Source organism: Folsomia candida, unplaced genomic scaffold (assembly GCF_002217175.1).
Source record: "Folsomia candida strain VU population unplaced genomic scaffold, ASM221717v1 Fcan01_Sc002, whole genome shotgun sequence".
Lineage (NCBI taxonomy): Eukaryota > Metazoa > Arthropoda > Collembola > Entomobryomorpha > Isotomidae > Folsomia > Folsomia candida.
This window is the reverse complement of record NW_019091194.1, coordinates 12,789,597-12,806,477: the sequence shown is the minus strand read 5'-3', so window position 1 is coordinate 12,806,477 and position 16,881 is coordinate 12,789,597. Positions and strand designations below refer to the sequence as shown.

At 37.0% G+C, this 16,881-nt stretch overlaps 1 protein-coding gene and 2 long non-coding RNA genes across 10 annotated transcripts in view; 2 read left to right on the top strand and 1 right to left on the bottom strand.

Moving 5' to 3' along the window:
* The window catches only part of LOC110842920 (kin of IRRE-like protein 3), a 113,312-nt gene that overhangs the window by 25,956 nt on the left and 70,475 nt on the right, over positions 1-16,881 (top strand). The gene's annotated exons all lie outside the window — the stretch shown is intronic.
* On the top strand, positions 918-2,435 carry LOC118434216. The gene is made up of 3 exons (XR_004833834.1): positions 918-1,322; positions 1,445-1,730; positions 1,822-2,435. It is a non-coding gene; the product is annotated as an uncharacterized LOC118434216 (long non-coding RNA).
* LOC118434217 lies at positions 8,553-10,368 on the bottom strand. 2 transcript variants are annotated; one of them, XR_004833836.1, is made up of 3 exons: positions 10,269-10,368; positions 10,121-10,208; positions 8,553-8,661 (listed from the first exon to the last, which is right to left on the bottom strand). It is a non-coding gene; the product is annotated as an uncharacterized LOC118434217 (long non-coding RNA). The 2 variants fall into 2 exon arrangements; XR_004833835.1 differs by lacking the exon at positions 8,553-8,661 and adding an exon at positions 9,938-10,040.

Here is a 16,881-nt window from a genome sequence, read left to right as displayed (position 1 = left end):
AGAGTAAAAAGGCATTTGAATGGACAATCTCGAAATCCGGCGGCCTGAAGTTGATATGTTGATGGTTCATAATTCCTGAATGAAGATCTTGCGCCATTAGCAGCTCTCCATTCTTGGTACACATTGTTGTCCCTGTTTTTTCACACTGTATGGCACAGACTTTGCAGTATTAGTACGAAGCTGAGAATGAGCAGATTCAGAGATGCTTCCAAAGAATAACAACGAAACAGACAAACGTTGTTGTTGGCTTTTGCCTGAAGGTTTTTTGCTAATAAAAATAATCATAATCATTACAATAACGCAGCATTTTTATGATGGATATATAAGGCAGTAGTAACGCTGAACGTGTGCAGGGACGAGGACAGTGGTGGCATTGGGATCGAGTGTTTGAGACAGCTCGATTCGAAACTGCCAGAGAAATGAACATTAGTTTTGTTGACGCTATTCAGTCAAGCCTTGCACTCTCTCCAGCAGCAACAGCCCTCAACGCACGAAACAGGTTTACCAAGTTAATACACTCCTCAAATTTATACACATAAGCAAAAATAATCCAGCAGATCATAATGCAGACAGTTTGAAATACAATGATGTTTGTGTTACATATGTAAGTTCATACAAAACTAAAACTAATAAACCGTATCAAACGGAAGTAACTAAGGGGTGACACAAGTGGCAGGATCATAACTTTTTCCCAAAAGTTTGACATGTTAGACAGAATATTAAAATTTTGAACGTTCTGACCTCGTCGACAGGGTCACAGAGTCGTCGTAGGTCAAAATGACCTATCCAGTAGGATGGACCTTGAAAAATGCTATCAATTTGACACCCTACATGACCTACTGTCCTTGTCGTTATTAAAAAGACAAAACTTAAAAAAATAATCTGTTCGAAAGTAAAAACTGACGGACGGACGGACAGACAGAGCCTATCGATAAAGGGGTTTCACCGTTTAACAATAATAATAATACAGCTAATACAGATCACTTAAAGAAGGATGAAGATATGGTTATTGTTTCAGTATAGGGAAATGGGGTTCCAAATGCTGTGATTGGCTGACGGTTTTTATGGGCATCCGCCCATAAAAACAGGGCCGTGGCACAACTCAATTTTTCCCAATCTCAATTTCCCATTACTTGGAAATCTCACTCCTTTCTTGGCACCAAAATCAGGTGTCTCCTTTACCATCATTATTGCTGCCAAACTCGGAAAAGCTGAGTAATTAAAAGATTATTTAATATCCTACAAATTAATTTTCTGACATCCACTCAATTACATAAATCGGTTCAACTCACCACAAGTTAAGCTCTAAGCTTCAACTCTCGGTAAGTAGTAAAAGAATTACTATTTTCTTTCAACAATGAACGGTGGGGACACAAATATGGTGGTGACACGTTCATTTTTACGAGTGATTTGGATGTTAATTTATTGCGATTTATTTGTTCAGGTAACTGCTAAGGACAATTTTTCATCCATTAATTTTGCGACCTCTCTGCCGTGCCCCCACCAGAAATCTGTGTCATCGCCGGCCAACCTGGTAAATAACAACTTTAACTGGATTCTGCAACAATAAGGACCAAGGAACTTGTATTTCGTAATGCACTATATTTTATTGAAGTATACACTCATCAATTACCATTAGTTGTTGTTCGTGACCTGGTAACAGTGTGAAATTGTCGGAAACTTCGTTAAAGTTTTACAAGATTCAAAAATAGTTTCTCATATAATGAACGGTGAATACACATATATGTACATTCATGTATGGTGAAAACACGCTTATTGTTGGAAATTAAGTTCCACTAAATTTATTTTTGTGAATTGCAGATATAATATTTGTGCCAATTGTTACTCAATATTGTGACCTATTGCCCCTTCCTCCACCAGATCCGTGTCTCCACCGGTCAATTTATCTTATAAAGTGTGATGAGAAGAGATGGTAAAGGGTAAAGTGAGACGGATGGTGCGCAGCGAGTGCTACGGCTTCATTTATGCGGCATCAAAAATACATGGAGAAATTTGAACTGCGAACCAGCCAATCACATCATTCCAGCCCCGTCCTATACTGAATAACTAACATTGGAACTGTTTATCTCTATAGGATACCATGATCGTTGATAATAATACAGAGTACAAAGTTTAGAGCCAGGAAAATATTGCCATTTTCCTTCGTGCCACTTCCTACAATAGGAGAGATTGAGGGAGTAAAATGTGTAGAAAATAAAAGTGTGCGTGGCTCTATCGCCAGGTCCGTCGCATATTTTTAGTTCGCTTACTCGTATTATTGTTTTCAGAGCTGACGAATCTATTCTTCCAACTTTAAAAGTCGAAATTAAAGACTCGTTGCGTTGGGGTCATTTTTCTGTATGCAAAGATCATCAGTCATTTCATTGGAGACTGAGGCATAAAACAAAATAGAGCAGGAGATTGAGTAGACAGACAAAAGACATCCACCCAGAAAGGGCGTCTGCTGGTTCGCCTTCTATTCCTTTTATTATTGTTATTTCAGAGTTTTAGAATCCCATTAAGAATATATCAGCCAAGATTATCCAAAGAAGCTTTTAGTTTCATCTCGGCTTGAAAGCACCTTTAGCTCCACTGTACTAAATACTTTCAACTTGGATACGTATTCTCCATCTTCAGCGAACCATAGATCTGGCAATCATGCTGCATTGTTCGTAATATCCGTAAGTTAAATCCCGAAATGGGGATCTTACCGTATCAGCAGAGTTAGCAAAGTAATATGCAAATGTGTAGTCGTGTATTAAACACTATTGAATATTAACTTTATAATATTTGGGACACAAAGTACAAAAACATTCTGAAATCGTTTATGACAATGCGTTAAAATGCAGTATTACATTCACAATCTACTTCCATAAAGCGTTAGTGTTAAGTCGCTGCCTGTCTGACTGACCGAGGAGTGATGCGATGCAAGTTGCCCCGTAGAGAAGACAAAGAAGGACGCGGAGCAACCGCATGCATGAATTTTCTGCATGAGTCTCACTTCGCCTGCACGTGACTTTCACGTACGCTTGCCATCAATCTCAAATTAAATGTCTTTGTATATTTGCAGTGTGCAAGTAAATTGAGTGAGTGAGCAGTATGCATACATACATCACTCATCAATAGTGGTTATCATGATAAGTAATCTTGATAAACACTATTAATTAATTATTTTAGTTTGAGAAACTCCACCCACAGCGAGTCGCATATCAATTCGAATGTATTTTTGACGCTGAATCCAACGCCATTAATGGTTTTGACCTCCGAGGCCCCCGTGACCTTCCCGTGACCGTGGCAGCCAAATATGGCTTATTCGTGATGTCGCATATCAATTCGAATGTATTTTTGACGCTGAATCCAACGCCATTAATGGTTTTGACCTCCGAGGCCCCCGTGACCTTCCCGTGACCGTGGCAGCCAAATATGGCTTATCCGTGATGTCGCATATCAATTCGAATGTATTTTTGACGCTGAATCCGAATCCGTCAATAGTTTGACGTTAATTATAGAAGTTGGGGTTTATGGAACTGAACGGGAGCGTGAAGCGCGGGAATATAAATAGTTAGCTATGCAGTTACTCCCACACGACGGGAATTTAAGTAATTAGCTATTCAACTACTCCCACAGGGGGAAATCAAATTGTACTGTGACCAGGTTAATTAAAATGCAGTATGACTGGGGCAAACCCTCACTCTGATGTATGTATGTAGTACGACGAAGTCTCCACTGGGAATTATTTAAAGTATAGCATGACGGATTTTTCGCTTTGGGCACACCCCCCACTGGAACTCTAGAACCCGGCCTTGGCCGGGCTATACGCTAGTAATATAATAACGCATAAATATTTCCTGGCTTTGCTTTAGTCATTTTTAAAATTTGTATTTCGAATGCATGTTGCAGCTTGAAGCTTTCTTTGAAAGTGCATCCTTCTAAACTTTGATGCAGCTACATTTTGCTTTTGTTTATGAAGGTTCTCATCTGCATTTGAAAAATGAGCATATCTCTTCAGAATAAAGGGGCCGCACTCTTTGAAGAAACTAAATTGACATATTTATAAACATGTACTTGTGATGAATTCAAGATACAGGGAGGCAAAAAAGTTAAAAGTGAATCAATTCTATTACAGCGATTCACTTCACTTAAGTAAACACTCAGTGACTTTCTCTTAGCTTAGTTGACTTTGATTTTGAATCCTGGACTTAAATTGAGCACCAGCTCTTGGATTGATGAGAATTCTTTTCTGTCCGTCCATTAGCTCATCCGTACTTGAGAACATCTTGTGCTAAGCCTTATTTAGTGATATAAAGTCTGTCTGATCTGCCTCTTGGAGTCGACGGAGAATACAAATCAATGCATAACATTATGCATTGATATGCATTTGCATATTTCGAATAGGAATTTGTGTGTTTGTAAACATATAGCTACGTACTTTTGTCGGGTTTTAGCTTTAATAGCACTGGGAAGATTTTTATTCCAAAGCTGAGAGACATCCAAATCGAATTATTTTCTAAATAATTGATCAGAAATAAGAGACACAGAACAGACAAAATTGAATGTAAAGTAGAGTAAAAAAAAGCTTCTCGGAAACCAATTCGACTAAATTGATCAGTGGTATATGTATGCATGTATGAATGCTTATGCGATTTTTATTGTGAAGTTTTATGATTTTTAATTTAATCTGTGCAGTGTAAAGTTGCTTGATTCCACAATGTACGTCTCAATTTATTTAGGGAATAAAACGGAGAGGTCATGAGAATACATCTTTTTTGTGATGTGGCCGGAGATTAAGAGATCTCTGTCGGGGACGACTGGATGGAGTACTTAATCCAGTTTTCCAGGTTGAAGACATGGTTTTTTCAAGGGTGCAGCTCAGCTTTATTTACTTGAGGCTCGAGGCCTTGTCAAATCAATCACAACTTTTATTGGATTTGGGCGGTGGATCAGCATTAAGACGATTGAGGGAATATGCTATAGGGCTGGGTCGATGTATGCACCTCATTAGTGTTCCTTCCTGTGAAAAACAGCATTTCTGAAATATTTCAAATTTTCTGCCCCTCTAATTAATTTCTTTGATATCTGTTACAAGGAAGCTCTCATTATTTTCAGACATTTTTTATGCTGGTTGTTGGTTTGAATTGAAATCTCAAAACTGACTCGAAGACTGAGATGGTATCAAGGTTAATCCTTTATTTATATCTGAATATTGTATGCTACACTCGAAAAATCCAGCTGAAATGAATCCCATTCGTATGAATCCCATACATGCAGTTACACACATTCACCTAAGACAAAGACTCACTTACATAAAATGGAACATTGCATGGACATGTAAATTATTTTTTGTGTGAGTCTAAAAATGCTGGTACTCTTTGAAACCAGTTCATTTATCAGCGTGGCAGGTTGACACAAAACTGTTTGTCGGTCAAGCACTGAAACATATTTTATAAATGAGACTGCTTTTGAGACATATGTTTTTGTCCGAAAATGGCTTCTGGTCTTCCTCCTCGTCAGGCATCGCAAAGCACATGAAAACTGGAGGCCTTTTTTTACTCTCTCACATCCCAAGATGAATTAGATACATTCGTTTCCAGAAGAAAGAGAGGGAGCAGAAGTACGATAGTGGTCGTTTTATTAAATATCATCAATTCTCAATAGTTCTTTTCCCACTCGGAAAAGCGAAAACGGTGTTGACTTCTGGGCAGTTCTGTTTTTGATTTGGCTCCATTTCTATGTTCGACATTCGCCTTGATTGACAAAAAACTTAACAAAAGCAAAACTTTCTCAAGGAAGAAGACTGTGTCGTTGTTGATTATATGGTATTCGTTTGTCCTCTACTGGCTCCTCCACTGCTGAAGATCACTTTAATATTTCTTGTTGTCGCCTGCATTGCATTCGCTTGTCAGATGCAATAACCGAAAGAGTTTTCTTCTAGGAGGAATATAATGGCAAAAAATAAGGTTTCTGGGTTGGGTGGTTAGTGTAGAAGCGAGAAGATGAATGAAAAATTATGGGATGACAATGGACAGTAATAAGTAACAAGGTGCTAATTTTTAAAGGAAATAAATGAAGACGCGATTCAGTCCGGTGCAGCACACAACTGTAAATTATTTCTTACTTGCTGTTTGGTAATTGCACTGGGTGAGCACGATGAGCAAAGTATTCGGTCACAAGTATGCACATATAGATACATGCTTATGCCAATTACTTTGCAAACATTGTTGGCACCTGGAAGGAAGCTGTGATGATTCTTAACAATAGAATTATTTGTGTCGTTCATGGTCACCCAACTCATCCTGTGGAGCAGACCGTCGTTGATCGTTTATCATCACAACAAAACCACGCAGCAAGTGCAACCATTACGTTTTTTTACATGGCTTCTGCAAATCCACTACTGTGCTAAAGAATTAAATAAAAATAATCTTTATTTCATCCTCAAACATGACAAACACAATTCGTGTTGCTTTTTCTCTCTCTCTCTTTCGGTCAGTCGCAGATTTGGTAAAACCGTGTTGGGAAAAAGTGGACTGCAACCAAATGCATTCGTGTAATGATAATTCTGGTGTTTCGGTTCAACCCAGTCGAGTTTACTTGATTTGTTGAATTTGAGAAACTATGCTGCACATTATTTATTAGTGGAAGCTACATAAATGAGTCTGTAAGCAACCGTGATTTTCAGTTTTTCTCAAATACAAACAGCATGAGTGAATGAGCAACGAAACTTGTGTAAGTCCTAATGTTTTACATACATGTTCCGAGGCTCTACAGTTATTATGGCTTTTGCAGAAATTCGGTTAAAAAAATGACCCGTTTTCAGAGTCCACGTTAAGATCAGCTTCTCAGTAGTAAAACCAGAGTAGAACGAGAGTAAGAAAAAATCAGGTGAAGCTAGCTTAACGTTCAACGACGCTGGTGTGGTGTGAGAACGGTGATAAACAAGATTTTACGGAAGAAATAGGATTTATTTTTCGTCATCCGCTTATTGTTGTGTGTTGTACTGTTTTGATGTGGTGTGCCTCCTGGTTCATTGTTGAAGCACGAGGAAGATGTTTGATGTGATTGTGGTTTAGGTCTTTAATAGTCATTATCATTACTGCTACTGCTGCTGGTGAGTGGTGAATGACGTGATAAATCACTGCAGGACAGGCCAAGCCGAATTTGAGTTTACGAGTTATTAACCATACACGATGCATCAAGAAGAGCTGATAAATCTACCACAAAATACTTAGATTTTACTCAAATGAGGTGATGATTTGAAAATTCGAGGTTTGTTAAAGTGCCAGTAGAAAATAGCAATTTTATGGATTGGTGAAGCTGATGAGGACAGTTAAATCAAATTGCATCCTCCACAATCTTGTAAAATAATACGCAACGTAGATTAACTTTTTTAAGCAGTGTAATAGAACGGAAATATTGTGTCACCAGAGTTGACTTGCATGATCATTAATTATATTATTTTTGGAATGTGAGTGAATCATTCAGGTTATAAAACTTGAAAATGAATGAATGATTTATGACATGTAATTACACAATGCATTGTCAGCACATCTTTTGTGTTCCTAATTTTATTTTGACTTGGAAATGCATTTATTACTTATAGTTGTGGAGGAAGTTATAATGATGTGGTAGTAATAATGATACATGTGATAGCATATTTATTAATAATTCTGTTCCAGCTAGAGATTTTATTCGAAATTAAAACTCAAATTCTCAAATAGATTAATCGGCAGAACCTAATTGACTAGAATATATTTACGCTTCAAGCATCAAAAAATTTATCTGGCTATGTTCTATATAGCAGTTTACAATTCTATTATTCCTTGAAAAATCAACAATAAGGCTGAATGATGTACAGAGCTCTAGAATTCGCAGTTTGGAGCATTTCTAGGCCATTAACTAGAAAAATTATTCGTAATGTTGTACAAAATGCATAACAAGGAATACAAAATGTGTCACCTTAAATAATTTCCTTTACCCAATGATACCCAAGTTCAGCTAACTTTTCTCATTTTGCCTCAATTCGTATTACTGACACAAATAATTAAATTAATTTAATTTCATGAATTTTAACAATTTTTTTTTATTATTGCAGGTAAGGAACACGGGTTAAACTGACATCATTTCCTTCCACGGATTGGATCTACTGACAAAAAATTAGGAATACGAATGAATGTAGCTCATATTCCGTCCAAGGAAACTGCCGCTGACGTGAAAAAAGCTACGTGTCTCGCTAATTATAATTGTCACTAATTAAAACTTGAGATATCTGCAGACAATTTGTCGACTACAATAATCTGCAAATGTACATATATCAAATCTCATGGCGGAGTATTTATGTAGGTGCATGCAAGGTATCGAGTTTCAGTTGTCGGAAGAGATGAACAACCTCGGATACCTAAATTCCTTGCAGTTTTTCTGTCATAAATTCTGCTTTCTACATCGCAAAATTCATGTTTAACTTTATGCTGCTCCATTATCTCTATTTACAACATTACAAGTAGACATGGACGATACAGAGGTGAGACAATTATTGCAGACTCACTAGTTTACCAGTATTTGTGAGCATAATGGTCTGGTGAATTTTTGTGTTTCATTGATGATGATAATGGTGGTGAGAATTCTTGATTAAAGATAGGACCAGCCAGATTCACGAAGTTTTGAGATCTGTAAAGTATATAGAGCATCCATACACTATAAAGAGGGTATATATTGCTACAGAGTTGTTCTTGTTGTGGCATAAATATTATCATTCGTCATCATCTCATTTTTCCGGCTATGTCGTAGAATGATAACGTCGCGGTCCGTGGCGATCAAGTGGAATGAACTTGCGTTTCGTTTACTATACCTGGCCGACCGAATTCATGACAAGACAAGCAATGAAGTGAGTGATACTAAATACATGCTTTGGGCAATGAATCATCACACTTATTTGAAATACGTGCAGGAAAAATCGCATCAAGATATCATGTGCCATGTGAGCAAAAAAAGTAAAACATAATCACGGGCAACTAAACTCAACAACTAGCTTTTAAAGCCAGCAATAAGGTGGTAGTGCAAATCTTGGCAACGCATCTTTCCCGTCTCTGACAGAGTCCAACTGCAAGAATCGTTTCATCAAGTTTTTCAACGGCAATAAAATTGTTAATCTAGATAAGACGAGGTTAATCTGTTTCAAGTGCATGATCATGCTACAAATTCTTAATGTTACCACGATGAAAAACTTGTGAAATTTATAGAGAGAAGAGGTGTTTATTATGCAGTATAATTTACGATTGTCATATATTTTAGAAATTGTGAGCAGACCAAATCAATTAGTGATTCGCTTCATTACTCATTATTTTTTAATGTGCTATTACGTGGTGTGGGATTGTGGTGGCAAGTGGGTTATGCATAGTTACATATATTTATTGGGTTCAATCCATCCATCATGTAAATGCAGGTCAATTCTAATCCAATTGCATCCATTAACGGAATTGATTTCGATTTCGTTTCCATTCTGTCCATCTGGTGATTACGTGCCTCCCATTTAACTCCCGTGACTGTCACCGGAGCTAATTGAAATTCGCAAATCGTTCTCATGATGCAATAAATTGATATCCTTCCCCACACCCATGTGCATATTTATGCATGTACGTATGTGTGCATACATTGGTATTCACGTTGCTCTAATAAGTGGTTGAAATGAAAGAGCAACTCCTCCTAAATCATTTGGGATGTTTATCAATTATGTATTACAGTTTGCAAATTGCGAGTTTGAAAGTCATGCAGCTTTTAGATTATCAATTACTACAAGTTTTGCTGGTCATTGTGATAACTGGTCTAAAATACTGATCAATTATGCTCAGAAACAAGTTGAACCAAGACTGACTGGCCATTAGGATATGAGTCAATCGAGCATTGCCATGAGCTATTTACAGATAACAATTTATTTCTCAATTCATCCACTAATCGGCAATTGGATTTTGCAATTGGCATTTGAAATAAAAAATTATTTCCGTTAACGAACTGACCGACGTCACTTATTACAGCGTCAGATCCACCCTCTGAATATGCAACAAAATCCCTTTCACTTTCCTACCATCATTTTAGCATGATTGATTGAGAAGTAATTGCAAAATCTTACATATTTAAACCCATCGGTTGTGCTGGTTTTGGATCGATTTCATATCATACCCTCCAGCTCTGATCGTGCTACAGTTGTCTGCAGTTTCCTACTCGAGGGAGGACAAGAATTTGATACATTAATTTAAAAATTGTGAATTATGCCATACCAGTCGTGCTGCTGATAGCTACGTAAGCTGCCTGTGGTCATTCCGTTCATTTGATGATTGCGACTTTCATCCTTTCCTTTTCATATTTTAACAAACATTTATAACTTCATATTTTTTATGCGCAATAACGAGGTCTCTAACAAAATGAAAATGAACTCTGACACTGTGAAATGACCCAGCTAAAAAATTAGCTGTCTAATATTTAAGCCGGAGAGTATTCAAAATTGAATGAGAAGATGAGAATATCATTTATTTAGCACAGGAAGCGAAGCACTTATGATTTTATTTCATTAGTGCTCCATGAACCAATTAATTGCTCATATGCACACGTTCTCTTGACTTGTCCGTCTGTCCATGTTTGCCTCAAGGTTAGTGAAATTATTGCGCACTGAGACCTGTATCTCATTATTTCTTTTTCTATTCCTCTAATTACGGAAATTATTTTGACGTAAAACTTTATTAATCTATGGAGAACTACAGAACAAGAATTTAGCTATGACTTGATAATGGTTCACAATAATAAGTCTCTTAAGGAAATGAAAGGCTATGAATTTTGCGCTATCTCAGCAAATCGCAACCACTTTACTGCACTAATGACACAATTTTCCCACCCTTGGGCTCACCTCTACCTCTGAATAAATACCTTTCCAGTTAATTGTCTGCTAAAATCTTATGGGAGTTATCTATGATACTACGACGTTAATTGTAGTGTGTGAACACAAATATGTATGACGGTAAATCGATAGGGAAATTATTTCCAGAAATCCCACAAGTATTAATCACAAGTTTATATATTTTTATTATTTAGTTATATGGAAGCATATAAAACTACACGTGAATAACTCATCCTTACCAAGAACTGCATATGTATGTCTTTTATCAGAAATTGTGATAATTGAGCCAAAATCACAATACATGGAACTTTCAAAAACTTGAATTTGTTGTGCCCGAAGGAACATTTTCTCTATATGTATTTACATGCACATGTAAAATAAAATTTGCATTGCTGTCATTTTCCTTTGGCACAACAAGACACAACCACAACGGAGTGACTCGTTCTCGATTAATTTAATTACATTTCTTCAACTGAGGAGCAGAGTAGTAAATACATGCGAAATATGGAGACTCGTTATTTTGACTTGCTAAAATTTTTTGCGTCTTGGATGAATTTCTGCAGGGCGACAAGAATTGAGTTTAGTTTAGTTGGTGAAGCGTATAAAATGGTGGTTCATGCATTAAAAAACCATGCATTTCTACATCCCTGTTTTCTGAAGAAAGATGAATTTCCGTTGTGATCACACGTCTCTTAGTTTGCAGCAAATTTTGCACTTTGTCATCGCCCATTGATGTTGTTTCGCTTGCGAGTGTCGAACCCTTGCGACAATGAAATTGTGTTGTCTCTCTCCCTCCCTGCTCTTGTATGCTCTGATTCCTTGGAGAGGAGGATGTTGTGTTGGACGATTTCAGGTGCGAGTCTGTCGAGCAACACAGTCGAGTAATTGTACGTGCTATTTGTTAAAGGAAATTGCCTGATATTCACAGTCGGCATCGGAAAATGAAATCAGAGTGATGTTGATATTGTGATGATGATGGGGTCCTTATTCAATTGCAATTGTGCCATGAACGAAAAAAATGGGTTGCATATGTAGAATGCCAACTTTTTAAATTGAATTGATACTGAAAATGTCATGCATGAAATCAAATAATAGAGTTTGTCATTTATTGTCGTTTTAGTTTCATGATAAAATACACTAAATTGATCATCGTATATACAATGTCTGATCCATGAGTCGCCTGCTTGGTTATGTAGCAGTGTCATGAAGAGGCACATTGACTTTAAAATGAACTCCGCCCAAAAGGGAAACGAAATTGGTGGAAATGGATTATTATTTTGGTATTACGCCACTCCTACACGCAATTTCAAGAGTCGCAACCTGCACATTATTGGTGAGATGTCTATCCGTAATAATAGAGTAAATGCCGTTAGGTCATTGCATGTCTGCAGTTTAATGATGATTACGCATTAATGCACATATTAAACTTTGTTCGAATTGTATGAATATTGTTTAAAAATGGACGAAGTCAAGAATGAATTCGTGGGTGTATACGTAAATTGTTCATACAATTTAAAAAATTATATGTGCGACATGATGCATTGTACAATATTTTGTATTCAATTGACGAGACAGCAGATGTCCTGTTAAAAACCTTTGTCCATGCCAAATCATATTTCATAACAAAATTTCCTGTTTTATTTTTGAAAACCCCACATTATAATATTTAAATCGGTAGACTACGCACGTTACACAAATTTACTTCGGATTTAAAAAAATTGTTTCAGAAAACTTCAGTACGCGACTTTGATAAAATACTTGGTGACAAATACACATGATCTTAAATAGAATCTGGACATGTGTTAATTAATTCTCAAAGAACTTGTAAACAATGCGTCCCATTTCTCTAGCACGAATGGAATTTGTTCCAATTTCCAGGCATGGCAGAAAGATTGACTTGGTTTGTTTGTGGTGATGTCGTCTAGTCTCTCGAAAACTTTTATTGCATTCTGCACGTTCGTCTTTCTTAGGAAAGAAAAGTCCATCCTGGACCAGGCAGGCAAGTGGGTAGTAATTGAGCATCCAAAGTCGTAAACAAAAGTAAGAATGTTGAATGAATAATTAGCTTTGTTTCTCAATTTGCTCTCCCTTTCCGATTTTACTCCACTCTTGGCAAACTTTTCGACTTTTTCAGACTAACAAAAGTACTAAACCTTATTTAGGACTATGCATGTATGGAACATTTCATCACACAGAAGGAACTACCGGACTTGCAAAATACCCGGACCGTCTTCCTTCCAGACCATCCTTCATTCACCCAGAAGCACGAGAGAGGAGAACCACCACATGCACATCAATTTTGCACAGCACAAACAAGAAGCGCCATCAATTCTTTGCTCGGTAAAGAATTTCATGAATTTAGAATGGGAGTAGGCGTCCTTGCTGCGCTGGCACAATTAATGATTAATGTCTTCTCCAAAGTGGGAATCAAGTTTGTTTGCTATTTGTTTCAATCTTGAGAGGATTAGTCTGCTTGACGTAAATCTCTAGCGTTGCACCGCCTATGCCCACACGCTTTGCATGTGTAAATGGCGAAAGATGGGCGACAACTTGTCCCATTCAAAAGGCTTTACTTTTTTACTGCAACAGCAAAACAAAGTTTGCACTTCTTATTAATTAAAATCAAATCTTTTGAATATTTATAACGTCGGCCGGGTGAGATGGGATGGGAAGAAGCGAGAATGGAAGACAGACGGCGATGGTTGAGAACAAAGGATGAAATTTGAATATAGATGGATGAACTAATGAAGTTTCGAAGGAATTAATCTTGTGCTATTGGTTGTCTGCAATTCTCTCGTGCGTAGTTCGCATGGAATATTGTTTGGTTTTGGTACGTTCTCCGCTTGCAACCTCTCATCTTCTTGTTTAAAGAAGATAATGAATTGTTTAATTACTTCACAAAAGCGTAGATTGATTGAATTTACGGTCCTTTATTTTATTACATATTATTACGTGTATGTGGTGACCAAATCGTACAAAAACATTAAAATTATTCGTGTGGTTTACTGTGCTTCAACCAATTTAGCATATTTATTTCGTTTTATGATGATACCTATTGGACTTTTGGTGCAAGGCGTTGTAAAAAAAAATCAAATTACTTGGTGTGGATTTATTTGACAACTTACTGAGTTATGGTATACAGTTTTTAATTATTATTTTCATGCAAAAATTGATTTATGCAATCCCTGAATAAATGCCTAGTTTGTTGGTAGTGTCTGTGATTACATGCCGGATGACACCACAGGCATGCACTTTTTTTGGATGATTAATTTGCTATCATACATTTTTTTTAAACTTAACACAATATACACGTTTATGAGAGGAATAAAATTACTGTGTGCTTAACAAATTCTATTTTTGTGAGGTTGAGGAAGAAGAATATTCAGTTAAAATGTCACAACTTAAACTTTAGACCATTAATGTGCATCATTTGAGATATGGGGCAGATAATACAAAAATTGAGACTCGGATCCTCACGAATGTCCGACTTTCATCTGCAGTTTCTTTTTATAAAGGCACAAATCGTGTTTTACTTAATTATTAAACGCTCCTTGACTGTGGAATTCTCGTCAGAATCAAATCCCTTCCCATTATTGTAACATGCATTAAACAAACAAAGTGCAAGGAAAAATAGGAAAAAAACGCTGAGCAAAGGAAATTTTCTTCAATAATAAGACCCACTTGTACAAGACGAAAAACTTTACATCAACCCAAGATACAAACAGAGACATGACTTGACAATGACACTCGAGCAGTAAATGGGACGAAGGGACAGGAGGACAGGTAGATTAAATTGAAAAATTTAGTTTTTGAAAGTAAGCACAAGAACCACGAGCAACTGCACGTTTTCACACTCGGTTGACACACCTCCAGAGATCGCTGAAAGGAGACAAATAAATTGTGACGAGTCAACGACAACGACGTGTCTTCCACGCAGCTCTCCAGTCGAATAGAATGGAAGCGCTTCTTCCTTAGCACAATAAGTTTTTTGTGTCCACCTGATTTAGAAATTTGAATTCTTGCTTCATTTACATTTGATCCATGCAAATGTTAAATTTTAATGTAGCCAGCTGGACTGCTTTGTATTGGCCACAAAAGGCAAATCCAGATGGTGACAGACGATAGATAATGATTTAAAAGTTTGATGATTATACATTCAGTGTGCTTTTTGTGACATGTCGCATTTAGATGAGCACTCTGCTCGCTTGAATGTCTTTCAGTGCTTGTCTCTGACCTTTTTTTCTTAATTTCATAATGGATCCGCTGAAATGATTTTGGATTTCTTTGTCGATTTGGGTACTGCTACGTCTACTGCTTAATTAAACAACGTCGAAAGAGATGCGACGCTAATGAGAATACCGCAGTGTTTCTAATTCCATGAAGGTTATGTTCTTGTGAAATGAAAGCGGATCAATCAAGTAACTGCGGGCTTCATGTAATCAATTTAACCGCATATTCAACCCATTGATTCCACTAACTGTTCATGTAAATAGGGCATTTTGCGGTGGACAAAATTTAGCTGATTATATGCTAAAACAATCACAATTGATTTGTATGTATGTACGCATGCACTTGTCGCTGTAGCTCGCAGCACCCTGCGCGGATTGGTTGATAACACAAACAACAACTTGGGATTTCTTGTACACAAATCAAATAATAAGCGCGTTATTTGGTACGTACGAGACTCATAAATTACTGAAACACAGACAACTCGAACATTTTCTACCAAATCAAGGGCATAAACCTACCAAGAATCCCTCCTTTTTGGTGGTGCTGCTGCTGTTGCTGCTGTGCTGATTGAATTAAAAGAATACGAACGGAATAACAATGAGAAAATGCGGTCGTGAAAGGGAAAATTGGGAATAAATACACCCACAAGCCAAACGCCCAGAGTATAGTGTTCATTCATTTATTCATTCACACGTAAAATCTCATCTCTCGCGTTTCTCATCATAAAATGCACTGGTGCACTGACTGGTCAAGCCATGTACCAAACAAAGCAAGAAAAGGGCAACTTTCCTTCTCCCCCAAGTTGCAGGATGCCCGGAGAAAGAAATAAGTTCGCTCCCGATGGGCTTCCAAGAATTTCCTGCGCCCTGATTTTTTCATGAGATTCATCAATTCCCATTTTATTCTCCCAGTTTATGTCTGATGTGAATTGTTGTTACATCAGCGTGAATTTGAAGCAATACTTCCACTGACCTTGTACAACTCTATGCGTTTGTATTTTTCAATTCGATTTTGTATGGCTATTTTTACGATTTTTGTGCACTTGATAGCCAAGCATGTCTGGGTTCATAATTTGTGGAGATATTCAGTCTCGTTGCTCTACACATATATATTTTTTGCCTATAAGTTTTTCAAAAGTTCAGAATCTCAGCTGGTAAACGGAAACTGCATTAAAGCTTAAAATATTTAGTACAGTTGACAACAGGAGTTGTTTTGCAGCGGTAAATTTTCAATTGACACAGAAAACGAAACCCGTAAAAAACTGTCGAATAAATGCTGTAGTGTATGATCGTGCCAAACCTTTACAAAAAATTGTCATGATTAAGAAAAATAGAGCAGTGTGCCTGTGCTACTGGCAAAAACAACCATGCTTTACGAATTTTTCCTTAGTTTGTGTGCAAGCAAATACAAGGGAGTGACGTACGTCCGGTGTATAAGTTTTGTTGATAAGGGGAAGGCAAAAATTGTAATAGCCGAATCATGCTGTAGATCGAGCAGTGCTGAATTTTTTGCTGGGGCAGTACGGTTATCCGAGGAGGCTTAATTGTTATTGTCATGCTACACGCTTCAGTATATCACAAATCAAGAAAAGTCAGCATAGAATTTAGTTTTGGCAGTGACAAATATAATTTTGGGGAAAATTTTTAACTTATTTAGTTTGTTGGATTATACCTTTAGGAATATTAAACTAATTTATTGTAGGCTTCCGAGCACTACGAATTTTTCTGCATATAAAATATTAATTTAAATTTCAAATTGGTTACTCAACA